At 37.4% G+C, this 23,152-nt stretch overlaps 1 protein-coding gene across 1 annotated transcript in view; it reads left to right on the forward strand.

Annotated features, from left to right (window-relative positions):
* Positions 1–21,897: 21,897 nt before the first annotated feature.
* LOC107715707 (transient receptor potential cation channel subfamily M member 1-like) overlaps positions 21,898–23,152 on the forward strand; it is a 23,009-nt gene continuing 21,754 nt past the window's right edge. The window contains exon 1 of the mRNA XM_016521895.1: positions 21,898–22,097. The gene's annotated coding sequence lies outside the window, so the exon portion shown is untranslated. The remainder of the gene's footprint in view (positions 22,098–23,152) is intronic.

Here is a 23,152-nt window from a genome sequence, read left to right on the forward strand (position 1 = left end):
GTAATCGTTCAATAACCCGAATGTACTGTATCTACCAATTCATTAAAACAGACCACAAGAAGGTCATATTAGTTATGCTAATTAGTACAAATCAGTGACATGCTAAGCGTAAATTGATTTTATGAGGCTGATGCTTGCTGAGGCTAGCAGTAATCCACTCTGAAACAATGCTGCAGGGAACGGCTTTGTCTGCTTCACACAATACAGCTTAAAAAGAACAAATTGGAACAAACACACTTCAACTAGCTGGCTGTGAGGAGCAGCTCTATTCATGAGGCATCAATCAGTGGGCAGGTAAGACATGTCTGATGGAGGAAGAGGAGGAAACCTTCATCTATCTATATCTCTCCCTTCAACCACACAGTTTGACCCTCAGGCTCTGCATTAGCACGCCTTGATGACGACATGTATAGAGAGCCTCTAGCTGACCCCTATTCAAACTCAACAGTGATATGTACATGCACACTATGTACACTATGCTCATGTAGCCTATATCACACAATGGGTTGGCCTTAGGGTACACGTACAGTATGTAATGTACTCAAGGTAGGACTTTGAACATTGCTTTTCCTGTTCTTTATCAAAAGACGTAACCATTACTAATGGAGTGACCGCCCAGTTTTACAGTAGCCTTTGTTACAGGATTTTCCCTATGCATTTTCTTCATAGTGATTTCAAGTCAATATATATAAATAATTTGGTGTAATAATATATTGAAATAATAAGTTTACTGTATTTTTAATCAAATGCTTGCAGCCTTGGTGAGCATAAGAGTATTCAGTACCTTTACAATAAGGTTCCATTTGTTAACATTAGTTCAGTCATGACTACTCTCAGGATAGATTGTAAAATCTTTATTAAAGGCAGGGTATGTGATTTTTCAAAAACACTTTAGAAAACTGATTCGGGCCGAATAGCAAAACAAACTTGTAGCCAATCAGCAATAAGGGGCGTGTCTACTCGTGATGTGGAGGAGAGAGCTTTCAGTGCATGGGACGAACATTAGCCGAGCCGAGCGACAGAAAGATAGAGATGGCGGATAAAAAAACAAAAGAGGAAAACGTCTGCGGAACGATAAGGCAAGAAGTAGGACCCGTGTAAATATCGGATCAGCTTTCCAGCGCTGAAGAGAACTCAAGGAGCGGAGGCCTGCGATCGGATTGCTTTGCTTTTGTTTCTTCTCAATAGGTGAGTAACACAGTGTCTACAACAGCTAAAGTCTGCCTACACCGGACGCGATCAAACGACCGTTGAAAACCATTTGAAATGTATGTCAGCACGTCATAAATAGAACCCGGCAGCAGTTTTCTGTCGGGATTTGTTGCGCCGCGCCGCTCACGTCCGTAGACACGGTGTAACATTGGTTTTGCTTTGTTTCACAAAACTAATCGTTGCCTGGGTTGCGTACGTATATGTGGGGCGGAGCTATCAAAATAGGGGCAAGACCCTTTTGGGGTAGGGGTGTGTTTGTTTTGGTGATTTCAAATATCAACATTGGCTACCAGAAATCGCTTACTCTGCTTTTAATGTAAATAGAATGTGCATAGGTTTAGTCCTCGTGGACTAAATCTGCAATGTTGCTGCTGCTGCTGCTGCTGCTGCTGCTGCTGCTGCTGGAGAGCAATTAGACTTTCTTCTGCTAAATGCTCAGATAATAAAATTAAAAGGAAAAATTATGCTGCCGCTATAGAGAGAGGAAGATCCCCCATTTGGGATGGTGCTCTGCAGGTGATGAGCAGAGCTGGTTTCCTTCAGATATGATGTTTGGAATTGAGGTTCATCAGACCAGAGAATCTTGTTTCTCACAGTCTGAGGGTTCTTTAGGTGCTTTTTTGCAAAGTCCAAGTGTGTTTTCATGTGTCTTCACTGAGGAGAGGATTGAGTTTGGCCACACCACCATAAAGCCCAGATCAGTGGAGTGTTGCAGTGGTGTTTGTCCTTCTGTAGGTTTTTCACATCTCCACATATGATCATGGAGCTCAACTAGAGTGACCATCAGGTTCTTGGACAAGCCATTGAATTGAATTTGCCACAGGTGAACTTCACTCGAAGTGTACTAACATCTACAAGCAATATGAATGCTTCTGAGCTAAATTTCAACTGTCCCAAATAATGGTATGATTACTTACGTGTAGATTGATGTGGAAAAAAAGTAATTCAAAGCAGTTTAACATAAGGCAGCAACATAACAAAACGTGAAAAAAATTAAGGCACTGTATATATATATGGTGTAGACAGCATCACTGCTTATAATGAGTTCCATAGTATTTTGTCACGCCGCGCCACTCGCGTGCGGTGTAGACACGGTGTAACATTGGTTTTGCTTTGTTTCACAGAACTAATTGTTGCCTGGGTTGCGTACGTATGTGTGGGGCGGAGCTATCAAAATAGGGGCGAGACCCTTTTGGGGTAGGGGCGTGTTTGTTTAGGTGATTTCAAATGTCAACATTGGCTACCAGAAATCGCTTACCCCACCTTTAATCTTAGATAATGTTGATTCCAACATTTACTAATACATTATTCAAATGAAAAGTTGTATCTATTATTTGATGGACCTGATCTGACATGGACTAACAATGAACAGCTGTATTTTTATTAACTAACATTAACAAATATTAATAAATACTGTAACAAATGTATTGCTCATTGTAGTTAATGCCAGTTAATGCATTAACTATAATTAAGAAATGGAACCTTACTGTAAAGTGATACAGAGAATTCTTTCAGATAAACATAAAAAAAAAACTAAATTATTACAAACTTTTAGCCACCAGTGTACATACATACAATTTTTTAAAAGTTTATATAAATATAAAAATACTTTTGAGATGTCATTTATATATTGCATGAGTGGGCAGTTTCTCCTCTCTGATTGGTAAATCTCTGATTAGTAGTAGTGTAGTTCTTTGCAGAAAATATGTTCTTTAAACACAATTTTTTTTTTTATGATGTTGACTTGTGGCTTGAATAATTCTGACTTGTGTCAGCACCGCTTAACCAGCTTATGGAAGATCTTCAAAGGTTTATATGTTTATGTTAAAAATCTATTAAAAGAAAGAGTTTTGTTACTCCAGTACCCTAATTGCTCTCTGTTGGCACATGATCTATAATCATGTTAAGACTTTTAAATGTTATTTTAAACTCCTCAGATTTAGATCATTATTTATTTAATATTGTCCTTATTCAATATATTGTTTCAAAATCACAACAAAGAAGTGGATTGTTCCTATTGATGTATTCTCAAGGGATTTTTAGCATGAAGAAAATGTTCTGAGGGCAGACCAACTGACCACAATAAAACAAGGCTAAACACAAACATAAAGTGACCACTGACTCTTTATGGAAACTTTAACTCCATAGGTCTGCATAGTAAACATCTATATTTTGAATTACATTATTTGAAGCCAGTGCAGTGGGTGTGCATTTGTGCTTTCAAACATATTGTTTTTCAGGAAATCGTATGAAACCAAAATGAGAAATGCAGCTGCTATAGCGTGTGAATGCTTTCTTCAAGTGCTTGTGATTTCAGAGCTAAATTTGCTCAACAATGACCCTAAAGGACTGTGATAAACAGTCTTTGTAAGTAGCCATGTGAAATGGTAAAGCTAATATGGCATATATACACATACAATAATATATTTTTCAGTGAACAGGCAGTACTTTGGCTTTAATTACAGAATTATTTAGCTGACCTCACCCTTGTTGTGTAATGCATGGTTTTTATGACATATATTTTTACTGAGTGCAGGAGGTATAGGTATCATTGCATGTTCTCACATGCTGAGGTTGTAAAGTATTTGTTATTATGGCCTTGAATGGAATTCATTAGTCACTCAACTATATCTGACACAAGCTCTCTGCATTCAGAATTGGACTTTGGAGACAAACAATCAAGCACTGTACACAAAACCACTGTTATCGAGTTGCACAACACAGTGAGGTAAAATAGCAGGCAATAATATGTGTTATCTTGAACAAGAGATCTGAGAATTAGGGAGGAAGCAGAGATGATTGTATCACTTTTTTTGGTTTGTTTATTTATTCAGAAAATATTTAGCCATAAGCTTTGAAATGTAGACTTTTAAAACATATTGTGGCAGCTAGGTGACTCAGTTAAAGGCACAATGAATGTGAATGGAAGTAGCGACCGATCCTTTCTTCCATATTGTGATGTACAAGTGAGTAAAGCAAAAAGCAAAAAAACTGTAGGACTAGTCTTGGTTCAATCCACTGGTTGTTGATTAGCCTTTTTCACACTTCTGTGTTTCTGGCTTCCGGACTGGTGCTTGCAGGGTAAGGTTTTTCCGGTGACAACAGCTACTGAACAAGAATAAGTTCAGGAATCAAAGTCTTTTTTTACAAATTAGATACTATGAAAATGCTTGAACTGCTACAAAGCGCAAACACAACTAACTTTTTGCGTCAGCTTCGGGTCATCACAAATAGTTTTATTGGTGGCAAAATTCAGTAAGTTTTGCTGTTCTGTCCGTTTGGTGCTGGCTGTGCACTCTCAACGTGATTTTTTTTCACGATTATTATTATTATTAAAGTAATATTGTATTTTCAACTTACATTTACATTTAGGCATTTAGCAGACGCTTTTATCCAAAGCTGTTATCCAAAAATGAGGACAATATAAGCAATCAAAACCAACAAAAGAGCAATAATATGTAAGTAATAAGTTTAAGTTAGTCTACAGGTTTTATAATAAATAAATAAATAAATAAAACAAGTAGATAGAATAGAAAAAAACTGAGAATACTTGCTCTATCTCCTTTGCATTATTAATGTGATGGCGTAATTGTACGTTGTATAATGTGCCCTGGGAAATTAAACAAGAGATAATGCGGATTCATGGCTTTATTCCTATTCCTATTCTTGTTGCGGTGAGTTTAATACATGCTTCAATCGGACTCAGTTAGAATTGTTTAATTTATTCTTGGAAAAATGTGTATCTGGATATAAATGTAGTGGTTTTTAAGTAATTTATCATGATGTGTTGATTCAAGGGAAATGAATGACTAAGTAAAGTGAGATAATCCTACGCTCAAATGTAGACCCAGATCTGGGTCAGCGCCGGCGCCGCCACACGCTCGCGTCATGGTACTGTTGTGAACGCGTGTCCACAAGTGACGCAGTAGAGACGAAAATGAGGAATTAAGAAAAATTACGAATTTTTCTTTGCGCAAAAAAGTATTCTCGTAGCTTCGTAACTTTACAGTTGAACCACTGATGTCACACGGACTACTTTGTCGATCATCTTGGTACTTTTCTGGACCTTGAACGTGGTAGTTACCTTGCTGTCTATGGGAGGGTCAGAGAGCCTCATTTCATGTCTTACGGGTTTGGAACAACACGAGGGTGAGTAATTAATGACAGAATTTTCATTTTTAGGTGAACTAACCCTTTCATTTGAGAGGCATTTTCTAAAATTATTTATCTACTACTAAAATAGATTTTTAATTGCACCGTCCATGAACATTAGTTTCAAATAGTACCATAATGGTAGCCATAAAGATGTATTCTACCCCTCAGACCGAAAACAAAACCCTCCCCCGATGTGTGCACATTCTTTGTATGGTTGTTTTGATCGGAGTGCAGCGAGTCAACGGGTTCAGAAGTGGGCGAGGCTCATCGGGGCTGCGCAGCGTTCAACTCTCTTTCCCCAAACCCACCGCGCTGTGTCTCACACTTCGAAACGTGTTATTCCAGGGAGAAAACTTATATCTTTTCTCGCATCCTTACCAAAAACTGCAGTGTTCCAGAAATCTTGTACACTGTGTCTGTCCTCAAGTGACCCGCTGCAGAAGTGAGTACATCCCGTTCCTGTGATATTAATAGCTCCCTTGCGTCACCAAATTGTGCTAGACTGCTCTGCTAGACACGCGATGCTAGCCGAACGCGCAGCAACGCATTCGCACTCAAAACAAACATCGTTATAAAACAGATATCTATTGGGCATCAGATGACTGTCTAGGTCGGATGTGGGAATGTGTGCACAACGTCATACGTGATGCATTGATTCTATAGAAGGGCTTACCAGGAAGTGGTTATCCTATTCTTTTTTTTATTTTTTATTCAAGAGTCTACTTAATAGGAATCTTATTCGTGTGGAAATGCAATATCAAATGAAAGTTGCATAAGCTTAAGTTAGTTTAGTCATGAAAAATTATAAATGTAGACTAGGTTAGAGGGAGCAAGTGGGTAGAGAACTGTAACTCATCAACAGGTCACAGTGTATCAGTACAGGTTGTATGATTGTTGTTCTGCTGCAACTTCACACAATCAACAAGGTGCGTGGGAAAAAAAATAATTATATTGATACAATACCAGCGACACTTGTGACTAAGACACAAGTGTCACTGGTATTGTGACAGTATCAGTACAGTACAGTGTTAGTCAATACTGTAAGAAATCATTTGTAGTGCCATAATAAACAGTATTTCTGTATCCATTAGTGCTATTGACTGCATATGTTCTACTTTCAGCGTTGACACTAAACTTAATGGCAGTGTCATGTTTTCATTGATCATCTGTGACTTTTTGATACATAACACACTGAATATATGTTACAGGCATAATGGATTATATGTCAGTTTGGTTAGGTAATGTAGTGTACGTCCTAATGTGACTGTAGCCTACATTGCAGCACTGTAACGTTTTTCAACCAGTTCATGCTCATTTCTGGAATTTTTATATTTTGCTGTCATATAAAGCTCACTTAAAGGCATAGTTCACCCAAAAAGGTAATTTGCTAAAAATTCACTCACCCTCAGGCTATGTAAGATGTAGTTTGATTCTTCATCTGAATCTGATTTGGAGACATTTAGCATTGCATCACTTGCTCACCATTGGATCCTCTGCAGTGAATGGGTGCCGTCAGAATGAGAGTCCAAACAGCTGATAAAAATATCACAGTAATCCACAAGTAATCCACACCACTCCAGTCCACCAGTTAACATTTTGTGAAGCTGCATGTTTATTATAAACAAATATATAGGACATTTATAACTTAAAACCATTGCTTCTGGTTAAAATATGAGTCCTTTTTCCATAACGTTGCTTTATCTGGTGAAAAGGCCATCTCGCCTGAATCAGGAGAGAAATATGCACAGATCAAGCTCTGTTTACAAGTGTAAACGGTTCTAAAGAAATATTTTGGTGGATAATTTTACAATACTGTTAAATGTAATCTTTAGCAAATGTCAAAAAGAAGATCCATTTTTCATACTGCACATAGTATTACTGTGATGCATAAAGTCTCTTGTAGCATGTAAAATGATTTCAGTTTGTAGTGTTTTATTTTAAATGTATTTAGACAAAATCGTGTCAGTCAAGCACATTTCTTTCCAGATTCACCTAGGTAAATATTATGTTTATCCTCATGTGTCTTTCCAGCCAAAATGTAAATTCACTTGATGCTTAGAAATGCCCATGTCATTATAAATGATTTTGTAAGCCTGTTTTGGCATTGCTCTTGATTTTTGTAAACATACTTCAGTTTGTGTGATTCACATCCACACCTGTTGTTTTCAGGAAACTCTTTAACCATAATGCCACACGCAGTTTGCAGTTACGTACTAACATGCCCTGCTGTTGCTGCGTTGCATAATGTGTATCTGGTTACATTATTAGAGCAACCGCTGATATCATTCATTAGCCTAATATAACAGCGTGATGCAAAGTAATGCTGATGTGATTGCCTTTCACCAGCTTCTGCTGGAGTTTACGCTCGGGTGCAGTGGGATCTTGGCACGGCCCCAGAGAAAGGGGAGGATAGCAGACAGAGAGGAGGAGGGAGAGAGAGACAGACAGAGGAGGGAGGTGGATCTTTCAATTGCTGGGTTCAGTGTTGTAGTCTATGGGGAGATGGGGGTGTTGATGCATAGAGACAAACCTGACCGAGCTCCCCTGTGTGTACTGCATACAGACAAACTTATTCAGTCACAAACAACTCACCTACATATTTATGTTTGTCTTCAGTAGGAAGTTAGCAGAGTGAATGCGCTGCTGTGAGTATGCAAGTGTGTGTTTCTGTGCCACTGGCATCTTCAAAGGTTCTGCAAAATAAAGACTGTTTTCAAACAAGTTTCCTAACTGCCATAGTGCCATTGCCCATCAAAACCAATAGCCACACCCTAAACCTTCGCTATTGGTTGAGTTGTTGTTGTTGCTATGTCAGGCTGGTCTGGATTCTCAAATAAACAGACTAATTTAATAGCCCCACAGAGCGTAGACCAACAAATGCCATTTATTTTAGTGTTTTAATAATAATAATTTTAAAAAAAACTTGACGAATAGGTGTTTTATGTGCAGCAAACCACTTCCTTAAAGTTAGAAATCAAAATTTAGTGGCATTTTTATATATGTATGAAATATCATATAATATAACTTTTTTCAAACTATTTTGCTAAGCCACTGTAAAAATGCTAAAACCTGTTAATTTGTTAATTTTTAAGTTACCTTACCATATGCCGTGACAAATTGTAAATGGTTAACTTCGCATTTTATTTTATTTTACTTTAAAATAATTGTATATTTCGTTTTTGTAAGTAAAAATTATTAATTACTATATAATTTAAAGTGAAAACCAGTAAAATGACATTCCCAGAAATCCCTGTGTGACACATGATTATATTTCATGTAAGTAATTTTGTTTGTTCACTTTTTTTTTTTATCAGTGATGTACATTAGGGTGTTTCATTTCTGTTAATTAATGCTTTTAAATGATTATTTTTGTGTCTCTGACACTGTGTTCCTTGAAGGTGTTTTGTCTGTGTGTATGACCCTGTGGAACATCTATATGAGTATTGGCCATCCATTTTTTTATGATGAGTTTCTGCTACCATTTTTTACCAGACATTCAACTGAATATAAATTTACAGTGTAAATCTATTTAAAGTTTTCTTTTTCAGGCGGTACATCGAGTAAGCCCGACAACTGTCATTATGTATCACTTTTTAGGTTTATGTATCAAGACTTTTAGTATTCATTTTAGTATTAGTGTTTTGTCTTTTAGAGAATTGTTTGTGCTAGTGGCTTGTGTAAAATAAGCTTAAGTGGAGGAGACCCTCCAGTTCTTCACAACCCCATGTCTACCTAAAGAAACATCCCATCTTGGTTCTCTTAGCAAACCGGCAATTACGAGACCCATGCAAGTGACCAACATCACTGCGTCTCAGTTCAGTCAGAGCCTCACCCAGACAGCAGGCACCATGCAAATTACAGCGCAACCCCAAACACACACCCACTTACAATTACCAGTGAGACAGGAGCCCCTACGGAAGGAGTGTGTCCCTCTGAAGCAGACCCAGACAGATAGTAGAACAGGACTGACAACTCTGTGATGAGCCTTTTGAGTCACGAAACGCAGAGGCCCTGCCTATGGGCCTCACATTTTATTACCCATGAGGACGTTTTGTACTGCCATTAGATACTCTGGATCGTATCTGAGCAATGTTTTGTCATATCAAAATAAAACCACCCAGGCTGAATGTGTGTTGGATGAAAAAGCAATGGTTGTAAAGTTATAAAGATGTTTGAATCTATTGATCTCTGAAACTGTTGCTATCTCTTATAGATGTGCAGTGCTACAGTAGTCACTTGACTCAATACTGATTCGATTGCTTTTTGTTTTCTCATGGAAACTGCACACTTTCAGTTCCTGTCCTTCAATATTAGGAGACTGTGTTGCACAAGAAGTCTGTTGAAACTTGTACATTTTTTGAAGAAAATACAGTGCTGCTTAATGTCCAGAACTTGCGGCCACAATGCTAGGTAGTTATAGGTGGTTGCTATGGTATTAGTAGAGTGTTTTGTGTGGTTTTTAGCATGTTGCTAGGGTGTTTTGGGTGCTTGTGTACTTGCCCAGAAGTTAAAAGAGCCCAATCCCAGTCTTTATGGGATTTTTATGATCTTGCATATGAAAACCATAAGTCTGATTGAAAAGTAATAGCACACTTCTTCTCAAAAAGCTGCATGATTTAAAAAATATCATACTTTTCTTTGGGGTTAGGAGTAGTGATGCATTGTGAGTAGATTACTTACAAATTGTTGTCCATTACTGATTCCAAATTACATGAGAAAAAATTGTAGTTATAATCTATAATCCATTACATTACACATTTTAAGTAATATAATCAGACTACTTTTTGATTACTTTTGACCTAACTCGTTTATCACTTTCATTTTAAATAGGATAATGTTGTACCATATTGATATAAAAATACTTTTAAAAAAAAATTATTTACCTGCATGTCATGTGACCATTAACCAATGTCAGAGAGCCGTGAACATTTATTATTAACTTAATTATTAACTTATTACCTTAAAATCTCTTCAAGTATAAATATATTTGGTGAAAGAGGTTGAGATGGCAAAAAAGTTTGGGAATGCCTACATTACATGTTAGTAAGAAATGAATTTATGCATTTTAATGTGTTTGAAACACAAAAGACTTCCAAAGACACACAGTAGTGATACATGGTTAAGAGTGTTCATCAGTAGTTGATGCAGTGTTGAAACACTTCTTATTAAACCCGAAATGATTTTGTAAATCCAGTGGTCACATGCTTTGTAGCCATCTGACTAATGACTGATCTCTGTGTGAATGTCCACAAATCTGGAAGACTTTCTGAGTATATATAAGCGGTAGGCTATTTTAGAAAGGAACATTTATAAGATGAAAAAGTGGAGTTAGGGAGAATCAATAAATTATGAATAATTTATTGCTAACATGTAATCATTAAAACATGACTGTAGTCTGATTATGAGTATTTTAAAATGTAATTTAATCTAAATACAAGTACTTAGAGTTTTTTTTTATCTGATTATGTAATCCAGATTACACAATGTAATCAGTTACTACCCAGCTCTGTATATAGATACCATAATGGTTATTTAATTCACTGGTATCTGCCAATATTGGATATTTAATTGTGCATGCTTATATATGCTCATATAATGTTCCCAAAGCTAATATTAAAAACTGCAAATCTCAAAATTAATATACATTTTTCATACTGTGTATCATAATGTCACTGTGTAAATGTACTTGTAGCATTTGACATTTAATTTTTTTTTTTATATTGGCCATGGCAATCAATCAATCAATCAATAAACATTTTAATATTGGTGCTTAGTCAGGTGTGCGTTCAAATCACTTAGTATTAGCAATAGTAATGCATAACACAGTTTATCCATTCTATACTGTTTAGATACAATTTAGATTAAAAGAGTAAATGGAGTTGCTGAGTAATGGGAATATCCAAAATGTTATTTGAAAATCCTTGTTCCTTTTATGCTGCATAGCAACTAAACACTGGGTAAATGTTGTCACTGGGAATTCCTCTTTCTGAATTATGCTGCTGCTAGTTCTCTACTAGGTTCTTCTAAAGAGCACAGCGTTCAGGACATTGTGAAAGTGGGTCAAATATTTGTGAACAGGGACAGCCTTTAGTCATGCAGATGACTAACAAAATCTCAATGTGTTATTTTGCCTGAATACAGTATATATATTTTAGATAGCATGAATGCAAGCTTTAGGGTTCAGTTAAAGGCTAAAACGTTCAAGTATATTGGGTCTCCTTTCCACAGATACCACATGGCACATGCTAATCTCATTTAGCCTTTTCCCATAGTCAACTTGAGCAGGTATATTCAGTCCACTCTACTGAAGCATAGCCAATTACGACACTTCCTTCCCATTTGAAAGAACTGCCTCACAAGAGTAATTTGTTCATGAATCACTTTAAACTTGTCACACTGTATGTTTATGATTTACTAAATGAACCAGTTTGTATGAGTTATTTGTTCATGAATTGGACTATTTGTGTGTAAGGCTCTTTTTTGTTGTTGTTTATTTATTTATTTATTTTATTTTAGTTTAGTTTTTGCATGCAGCCTGTGAAGACAATGCAATAGAAAGTTTCTTGTCATTATTTTGAAGTAAATAAAATAGGCTGCAAACTCACATTTACTCTGTATTTTTACCCAGTCCTTTCATTTGCAAAATTTTACTAAAAAGAACCAGTTAGTAAGATTAATTTGTTAATGAATTGGACTACACTTCTTGTGCTTTGTTTTTGATTAACTAAAAATAATTGGATCATAAGAGTCATTTGTTAATGAATTGGATTGTACTATATTCAATTCACTAAAAAGAACTGGTTCATAAGAATTATTTGTCATTCTGAGTTATTCTGACAGTCCACTTCTCACTAAAGTTTGTAATTCACTATAAAGAGCTGCCTCATAAGAGTCATTTGTTCATAAATTGCTTTACACTAGTCACACTGTATGTTTATGATTCACTAAAAATGAACCAGTTCATATGAGTTTATGAATTGGACTAAATATGTGTATTATTTTTTTTTTTTTTCATGCAGCCCATAAGGACGATGCAATATAATGCATTGCAATCTTGTCATTATTTTGCAGTACACTGTCTTTTTATTGCATAACATTCAAAATAGGCCGCAAACGCACAATCATTAACATGAAATCTATATTGTTACCAGCTCTGTCATCTGCAAATACTACTAATATGTCAAACCAGATAAAGAGCAATATTGGCAACAGTGAAATAGGATGAATGTTCAGTCCTCATCAGACTAGAGATCTTCTTCTGTGCATATTCAATAGATTTTTTTCTTTGCATGTCCCTCGTTTCTTATCGTTTCATCTCAACTGTTGCTTGACGAGTCAGTGCTGGTGCTCCAACAATAAACAACAATTGTCTTCAGTGTCTTCTCCACCCCCAAATGTTCTGTTAAGAACTAGATAATAACCCGCCTGCATCCATCTTGACAGCAGGCATATTTGTTTCGCGTTTTGGGCTTTCCAGCGGACCCACAATTACTTGGGTTTCTCTGCAGTCGCAATCTGTTCACATCAACCCATAAAGTTCAATTGCAGGTCACGTCTTCGTCGACAACTATGGGACGTAACAAGCAGCAAAAAATAAAATGGTGCATGTCAACAAGACTGTGTGGGTGAAATAAAGCTCAAGACTGCATTTGAGATTTGTTCTGTTAACATGCAGCGTAATCTACCGAGTGGCGCTGAGGCTCACCACAAATCACCCAGAATTCGAGCTGAGCTATGTGGTTTACATTCTCAACACACTGACCCACATTCGCCTCCTCCATTTAGCAAATGGAATCCTTGACTCAACTGGAAACATCTTAATTGATGATTTGCGTATGGCATATACAATGTTTCAAGGTATCACACTTCAGTTGGAGTGCAGTTCTGTAATATTTATGGGACTTTGAGATGCCATGTTGAGAATGATAAAGCTTCTGTAACCTAAGGACAAAGCTTAATTTGGCTAGTGCTGAGTAGCTGACAACATCATTTGGCTTAGGCGGAGCAAATATTGACTGCTCATGCTTTGTTATACACAGTAATCCCAGTCTAGTCAGTCTTTGTCTTGTGAGCCAGTCAAGCATTACAGAGACTGATACAGATCTTTGGTGATTATATTCTCTTGTTGACGTTCATTTACATTATGGTCATATAATGGAGAGTTTGTTACTGTAAAATGGATGTGAGATGGGCCGTGGTTTGAAATGGGGTTTGCCTCATAGTAATTTAGGTTAGTTATAGGATACTATATGCTGGTTAGTGTAAACATGTGCAATGTAGACATGTGTAGTAATGCCATATGCCTGTCTCGTGAGTAACAGACAGCAGACATGTCTATTTTTGCCTCTTGTTGTCTTAAAGCCTTGGAAATGACCCATACAGCAGATTTGTTGTTCCTCACAGCAGTCCGCTGGTGATACGAACATCAGTCGAGTAGGAACTCTGGTGCGAACGCAACAAAATAAAGGTTTCTTGTCTAGAACACAAAGAAATTAATGAATTTTAGCTATATCTGATTCATTAACAAATTGTGAATACAGAGCACAAGTCATATGGACTACTTATATGCCATTTTTCAGTTCTTGCTGAGTATTGGAGTTGAGTAACTCCAGTCCCCATTCATTATAATTGCATGGAAAAGAGCAACCAGTGCAGTCTTCAAAATGTCTCCTTTCATGTTTCACAGGAGAAAGAAATTCTTACAGATTTGGAACAACATGGGAATAGTAAATGATAACGGACGTTATCAGAAATATCCCTTTGGCATGATTTGAGAGATCTTGAAATGGCAGTTTCCAAAAGCTCTTTCACCCATAGCCGAGAAAGAAACAACACAAAATAATGTGTTTAATCCAACCCTCTTGGATATAACATCTGGCTCTCATGACTGCAGACATTAGTTTGATGCTAGAAGTTTACACAGCTTACTTGGAGATGAAAAGCCTGAGAGTTTTCTCCTCCCATTTCGGCAAGGCACGTCACCCTGAATTGAACCTTGGGAGTAGACTTAGCATAAAATCTAACACCAAAGAGGCCACTGCTGAAAGAAAACAGAAAGGCTTAATGCAGAGCTTCACACTGAGGAGAGAAGCCACTCCTTTTTCCATTAAATCGGACACAGTGCTGACAGGTGACAGGTCAGAGTTACTTCTAGGTTAATAGCCATTGGCACCTACACCTACATCTGACATTAGTTTTGTTTACTTAAATAGCTATTAGGGTCACAGAAGGTGCGTCCAGTTCCAAATTTAAGGGCTCCCACAACTCACTAGCCGTCAAATCTATCACAACTCATCAATTCCAAGTTAGTGAGCAAGAGGAAGCCTCTTCAGAGGGATTTCCCCTCGCTCAGCCGAGTGTCCTGTTTGGGGGCATGACCTTTTGTCCAACTTTGTTCTCCGAGTAGAAAGGGATTGGAACGTACAATTACACGGCTCACTAGGGTTCCCCTTCACCCTTTCCAAAACTCGAAGAGGGGGATTCATGGAATGAGGTAACCCACAGGGAGAATTTCTAAGAAGTGTTTACCCTAAACGTGAGCTCTGCACAGTACTGAAGGCGGAGAGAGAGCAAAAGAAAGGGAAGTAGGTTGGTCCTGCAGAGAAACATTGAGGTTGTTCCACCCATGAGGCCTCATGGTTTCAGGGGCAAATCCCCTCTTTCCCAAGATCCAGAGACAGACGGTGCATTGGGCTGCTGCTCCTCCTCCACCACCCCTCTGCTCTCGTGCCACCAGCCCCCAACCAATCTGGGGCAGGACGTGTAGATGGCTACACCTTAGGAGCAGAACAGAAAGGACACCACCTATTCCTATGTTTCTTGTCAATGCAGAACACCTGCTCGGTTTCGGTGGTTCAGCCCCCTCGGCAACGGTTGGGAACAGAAGAGAGTCGTTAAAATACCTACATATCATCTAAAGAATATGTTTTTTTCTCCTTCTCAACTCATTAGAGGCGGTTGCTTAGGCATGAATCACTATTTCGATTGCTCATAGGGTTAAGGATTGGACAAAATGTAGCTTTTCTTGTAGCTACAAACATGAATTATACCTCAAATGTTGAGGTAAAGTGTGCTATTACTTTTCTAAGTGATTGGATTTGCGATTTCTACTTGGTAAGCTTACATTGAAGGAGGGATCAGGCCATATCTAAGAACTAGAATATCATGGAGACTTGGGGGTTTTCATCAGAAATAAGGGGTCAGGCCATATCTAAGGACTAGAATATCATGGAGACATGGGGGTTTTCATCAGAAAATGTAAAAATCTAGCATCTGAGAAGCTGAGCAGGAAGTAGATGTTTTACTTGGCAGCATCATTGCAAGATTTTATAGGCTTTATAAAACTCTTCATCGCCAAATGATATAAATGAATAATTTAGATGGATAGCAATGGGCCATCTTTGTCATGAGTGTCTAAGCAGTGGCATCATCAAAAACCATATAGGACATCTTGAGTTTCATTGGAAGAGATACTGGAGTATGAAAATTCATCAACACAGTGTGTATCAGAAGAAAGTCTACTAATAAAAAGCAAGAAAACACCAGGATCAGCATGGAAACTGCACCATTCAAATGTTTACCCAAAACATCCTGTGTAATTACAGTAGGTCTCTCATGAGAGTGATATGACACCTCTCCCGGTCTGTCTCTTGTGTTCGCTCCCTCCCACTGATCCCAGCCCCCACAATTCCACACAGGAAACAAGCTGTAATGCTCATTACTGTTGTTTTTTACTGCTATGTTAGGGCTTGCTGAGTTGTGCTCAGTCAACACAACCACTTTTTTGAACATCTGACAATCATTAAAATGGGAGTCTTCGCATTAATAGTACATACACAAACACAACTATGTGGAAAGACTGGTTTAATTTGAGTTAAATGGGTAATTATGAGACCCAGCAATAAAAAAGATTGCATCTGTGCTATAGAGATATCTAAAAGTGTTAACACTTTTTCTTATAGGAAAAGGGGGAAAAGGCATCTTGGTGGCTGTGGCCCACTTTATAAATCCCACAGTGCATCCAAAGCACTCTGGCATGTCATATATTTCACATGTTGTTGAAGTAGAAAGGCTTGTATTTCACATCTGTGTTCCAGTAGACAATGTTTTGTATCATTCAGCACTAGCCTTTGACAAAACGTTCCCATCACTCCATCCTTAAATTAATGAAATCCTCTCCATCAGTAATGTTGTGTGTCCTGATGACATGACATGAAAACTGTGGTAAATCCTAATGCTTTCCACATGCCTTGAGAAATGTGAGCGAGTCTGAACCATAAACAACAGTATGACGCACTGCAGGGCTAGTTAGCATGCAGAGCTAGCCGCTGCTAATAGATTAGCCTTTAGCAAGCAGTCTTTCTCCATTTAAAGAGCATTCAGAATATTTTTGTAATATATTCTAGCAACATTTAAATAGCAAGTGTAAGGTCCGCACACATGGCCCAAGGAAGGTATCCAGTGGCGGATGAAGGTTTCTTGCGTGTTCGGTCTTTTCAGCGCGCAGAGTTATTCAATTTAGGTTTAACTCAATCTGACTCCATTTTAGTATGACCTCGAATTTTGGTTGAAAGGCAAATTGGTTGTTTGTCGGTCTCTAATTATTCTGAGGTGAGGGGAAGGAAGGGGATGAGGAGGAACCAATGCATATGTGAGAGAGGCGTTTCCTGCACCACCCCTCTGTGGGGTGTCTTGAAGATGCCAGTGTATTGTTTGTTTCTCAGGAGATCAAAGTATTTGAGTTTCTTTTATCCTTACACAAGTATTTCATTATAATACAGCAGATAATTTACCAGTGCCTTGATTAATTTTAAAAGTCTCTTAAAACCGTTAAATGGACTTATCTTTCCTTATCTGCTGCCTTTCACTTCACAACTCAGGATAGTCACTAGTGAAGTGTTGGCCTGTCAAGCACCTTCCATTGAGATAAATTGAAATTCTACTCTAATCTCTTGAGGTATTATAGAACTTGATTTCACATGCTGCGAAACATTAAATGAGCCAATTAGTAAATGTTTAGATTAAGTTTTTTTTTTGTTGTTGTTTTTTTTGGTGTTTGACAGCTCCTAACTGCACAATGCACATAAGCTTTTGTTTTTATGGGAAAATGTAGTATGAACATATTTCAAAATCTCCTTTATTGTTCCACTAAGGAAAAAGTATTTCAAAGTAATTCCAAACTGATCTCAGTAGTATTCATAGGTATTCATACGTAATGTTTACACATGCAATTTTTTGTACGTTTTGATATGCAAAACATACACTATGGAAGTAGTGACCGTATCTTAAAGGTGAAAAAGTGTTTACATATGGGCAGCTTTAGAAATGTCAATAATCTTTAGAAATTCTTTAGTATTGTAAATGTATTTAAATATTCACTATAATATACATATGTTTCACCCCTACCCTAAAACTAAACACTGTTCTATAATCTAAAAAACTCAATAGGTAGATAAATGTGTGTGACAATAATTTAATTGATTAAATATTCACAACATATTCACTCATTTAAACTTTCCAAAGCATATCTTTGGTAAAGTGAATCCTTTAAAGGGGTAGTTCACCCAAAAATGAAAATTCTGTCATTAATTACTCACCCTCATGTCGTTCCAAACCTGTAAGACCTTCGTTCATCTTCGGAACACAAATTAAGATATTTAACTCTGACCCTCCCATAGACAGCAAGCATACTACCACGGTCAAGGTCCAGAAATGTAATAAGGTTAAAATGATCCATGTGACATCATTGGTTCAACCGTAATTTTATGAAGCTACGAGAATACTTTTTGTGCGCAAAGAATACAAAAATAACAACTTTATTCAACAATTTGTCTCCTCCGCGTCACCCTGCCGCCATTTTAGAGAGTATCCACTAAACGTAAACAACGTATGCTGTTCTTTGTTAGCCGCAACACGTGGATATGTTGTTTTCGTTCAGATCAAAGCATAAACAACGTAGACAACATATCCGCGTGTTATTGTTGAATAAAGTCATTATTTTTGTTTTCTTTGCGCACAAAAAGTATTCTCGTAGCTTTGTAAAATTACAGTTGAAACACTGATGTCACATGGACTATTTTAATGATGTCCTTGGTACGTTTCTGGACCTTGACTGTGGTAGTATGCTTGCTGTCTATGGGAGGGTCAGAGAGCTCTCGGAATTCATCAAAAATATCTTAATTTGTGTTCCGAAGATGAACGAAGGTCTCACAGGTTTGGAACGACATGAGGGTGAATGACAGAATTTTCATTTTTGGGTGAACTATCCCTTTAAAATGAGTTGAAAACAGTGCCGGAAATGAAAATGTTATAATGCCAAATGATGTAAATGCATTGAATAAATGTGAAATATGGCGTAGAGTGTATCTAATGCCATTAATTTGCATAAAACCAACCTCTTAATTCCAAGTCTCAAGAAGGCCAACTAAAGGTCACTGGCTTCAATTTCAGCAACTGTGAGTGATGTTTACCTGAAGGAGTATGGTGATTAGGAGAGGCACGTGCCTGTGATGGTCTCACACTGAAAGCATGCAGTGATGTGGTAATCAACGGGTGCGTCCCTCACTGCATGTGATACTGTGACCTTGTTATGACTGTCAGTAAAAAGATCAATTGTATAAAAGCTCGCACAAAGAGTTTTTGGACTATGAGGAAATGAAAAGAAATAAAAACAGTGTAATGCATTAGATTAGTGATTCTAAAGTCCATAACAGTCTCCCCGGTGTCTGTTTTGACTTATCCAGTATGTTCTGCTGTACTTCATTCAAGATTGACTAGTTGAACTAGTAGAGCCACAGGTTCAAATGACTGTCAGTAAAAAGATCAATTGTATAAAAGCAAAGAGTTTTTGGACTATGAGGAAATGAAAAGAAATAAAAGAAAAGAAATAAAAACAGTGTAATGCATTAGATTAGTGATTCTAAAGTCCATAACAGTCTCCCCGGTGTCTGTTTTGACTTATCCAGTATGTTCTGCTGTACTTCATTCAAGATTGACTAGTTGAACTAGTAGAGCCACAGGTTCAAATCCTCCTGTCTGTAGAAGCTCTGCTGGGAGAAATCGACATGCCTCGGCATGTCTTGCTATCAGCTCTGTGTAAAGTTTTCCTTTCTCTCTGGTGCTTGTCCAGCCTATGTTTCCCTTTTCGCAGGATGGCATGAATTTTGAAAGACCCAAACATGAATGGTCCCACCTGTCCATCTCTTGTACCTTATTCTCTCAGAACATGAGGCGTACGTGATCCACCATTCGTGCCCGTCAAGTTCCCACCTTCCCCTCCTCCAAACACACGTGGGGAGAGTAAAGAGCGGAGACGCACACCTTTGTGCCTTCTGGGGCTGTTGTCTGTCACTATAGTAACCAGGTGGGGCCATCAGCTTCCAGGTAGACAGACACCTGCTGCATTATTCATCTCTGCAATGCGTAGCTGCCTGTAATCTGACTACACGGGAACAAATATCCCTTGACGCCAGACTGTGAAGTTACTCTTCCACATTTTCTTTGAACCCACGTCCTTTATTCTCTAACTTTTGAGGAGGTTGAAATCTGCTAAATTGACCTTGTAATACATTTCTATGAAGTGTTTTCCATAGATTAGCACATATGGAACTAATTTGGGGGGAGGTTAACCTGTTGGCCAGCTGTTTACTATATTTTCCCTCTTTTTGGAAACATGTCAGGGCAAAAATATTTGTAAATTAACAAGTAGAAAACAAAACAATGCATTCATGACAGCTGTTGGCCATCTACAACACGACACAATCAACTTCGTGTTTGCGCATGTTTGTTTAGTCGGCTTGGTGTCTGGTTGGATTGATTTTTTCCATGTGGACCAAGCAGTGATTCAGAAAGGTTAACAGACCTAAATGTGAGCTTTTGAGTAGATCTGATGAGTCCATCAGACAGTTCCTAGAAACCTTGTATGTGACCCTCTGCAGTTGGCCTTGTCAATAGGTTATGTTGACTCATGGACGTGACCGCCTGCAAGATGCTTGTGATAACTGGTTCAGGCAGTAAAGGTACCTGATGTAGTTGCTTGAAAACATAAGAGTCATTTTCATACTGTTGCCTAACACAAAAAGTGTCTGTTGACAAGACGTACAACAGGAGGAGACGTTCAAACATGAAGCAAATTAGCATTGTCGGGAGCCAGCACTGTTGACCTAAAACTTGTCTCTTATGCAAATCAGGCAGACAACGAGACCAGGAAGTGAAAGTTCATGCCAGCTCCTTCTAGTTAGAATATGTAAGCTATGTGAGAAACAATGTTGTGTGAGCGCTATCTAGTGGTAAGAAATATATTACAACTCAAAAGTAATGAATTTGGAAAATGATGACCACCTGTTAGCGGTAACAGTAACAATAGCATAACTAATATTTAAAAATGATACAAAATAAATATCATATTAAAATACCAAACCAAAATTATATGTTTAATATTTACAAAATATTTTATATTATTTGAATATTTATTGTATTTAACAGTCTGTCTATCTATCTATCTATCTATCTGTCTGTCTGTCTGTCTGTCTGTCTGTCTGTCTGTCTATCCAATTGTCTGTCTGTCTGTCTGTCTGTCTGTCTGTCTGTCTATCTATATCCAATTGTCTGTCTGTCTGTCTGTCTGTCTCTATCCATCCGTCCGTCCATCCATCCATCTATCTGTCTGTTTGTCTGTCTGTCTATCTGTAATAAACAACTAGCAAGAGAGGGACAGCAGTAACAGTAACAATAGCATAAATAATATTTTTTTAAAAGTATAAAAAAAATTAATATAATATTAAAATACCAAACCAAAATTATATGTTTAATATTTACAAAATATTTTATATTATTTGAATATTTATCTATCTATCCAATTGTCTGTCTGTCTGTCAGTCCATCCATCATCTTTCTGTTTGTCTATCTGTCTGTCTGTCTGTCAATTTATTGTTTTACCTGTCTGTTTATTTGTCTATCTATCTATCTGGCATGTTTTTTCCTAAAATAAGTAATCTTTTGCTAATCTTTATATAAAACAACTCATCAGTCTGCAGTCTTGAAATTGGATATGTCACTTGATATGATCCCCACCAGCGCAGATGAAATGATGTTCATGCTCATAATCCTGCATTGTCAGTTAAGGTCTGCTGAGCTCTGTGGGTAATGTTAGTGTATGGAAATCCAGCTTAAGACGATGGATTGAGTTTCAGCACATTCCTGAGAGGGGAGATCATGTGCAAACCCTCGGCTGCCTCACTGGTTTGTTTTCACATATCAAATATTCTCACTCAGACTCAGTCCTCTATATTCCTACATACACAGTGGCTGTGTATTATACACTCAGGCTCATATGCATTCTGATATTTATTTGTTCAGGACAGCCATGACTGGTCAAATGAAATAGACATTCATAGTGAAATAAATTCATAGTGATTTTTTATATTTGATTATGCTACAAAATAGTGCTAAAAAGCCGATACAGTTTGGTGTCAGCTGGGAGCCCTCAGGGTTTTGTGGAGCGCTCTGGTCACCACAACAAGCTCATGAGTTGTAGGGAATTAGAATGTGCGCCTGAGCCATCTGCGCCCATAAAGCTCATTTGTGTCTGCTTACGAGGAGAAATTATGCATTATCTGTTCTTAAAGCAGTGGAAACACTTTGAGTATTGTTTCCTGGAAGGCAATCACTTCTATTTGAGGAGAACCTTCATTGTTTTGTTACTGTTGTGAAGTTCACAGAATTCGTCATAGGTAAGAGTGTGTTTATGTCTTGTGTTTACGCACGCTATAGACTCATCTGTAGGTACTTGAAATGTTATTGTTGTGAGTTTATTGTATGTCAGGGATTCAATTAGCAAATGTACTCATCTGTGGCATTTAATCAAAAGTGTTGGAGGAATTAGTAGATGTTTTCATTTTAGCCTGTAAACAAATCAGTGTTTGTCCTGGCTTGTTTTAAATCCCCTCGTGCATGAGGCCATTTTTTGGATTGATTTTTATGAATTATGATATTGTCATTTTAGAAAGCACAAAGCCTCATAAATAATACAAAATCGAGCTATCAGTGACAGGTTGCCAATCTGAACTCTACATGTGACAGAAGTCTATCTTTTTCTTCTTTGGATGAGCAGACACACAGTAGCTCTATTCACATCAGCTGTGGTGTTCTTGACTTGACATGGATTACTTTACTTTTCATCCTCTTATAATGAGATGAGGAGCTGTGCGTTTGTTCACCGGGTTGACATGCCCTTGTTATATTGACGTCTTCAGCCAATGTATCAAATAAAATAGGAAATTAATGAATACACAAAGAAAAAATAACAAATTTCACACACACACACACACACACACACACACTGGTTTCCATTTTTATGAGGATTTTCTATAGACGTAATGGTTTTTATACTGTACAAACTGTATTTTCTATCCTGTTATCCTAACCCTACCCATCACAGAAAGCTTTCTGCTATTTTAGATTTTTTTTAAATCATTCTGCATGATTTATAAGCTGTTTTACTCATAGAGACCAAAAAAAACAAAGACAAAAACACAGCAAAATTACTAAAACTTTAACTAAAATTTTAATTCTTTTCATTTTAATTTAAAATCTAATTTAAATATAATGACAAAAAAAGGTCAAGTTCCCCTCAAGGTCAAAATTTACTGATATAAACTTCCTTGTGTGTCCCCATAATGTAGGGAATACCATATGTGTGTGTGTGTGTGTGTATGTGTGTGTGTGTGTACCTGGTATTTATCACATTATGGGGACCAAATGTCCCCACAAGGATAGTAATAACAAT

Source organism: Sinocyclocheilus rhinocerous, unplaced genomic scaffold (assembly GCF_001515625.1).
Source record: "Sinocyclocheilus rhinocerous isolate Xijiao unplaced genomic scaffold, SAMN03320098_v1.1 scaffold3207, whole genome shotgun sequence".
Classification (NCBI taxonomy): domain Eukaryota; kingdom Metazoa; phylum Chordata; class Actinopteri; order Cypriniformes; family Cyprinidae; genus Sinocyclocheilus; species Sinocyclocheilus rhinocerous.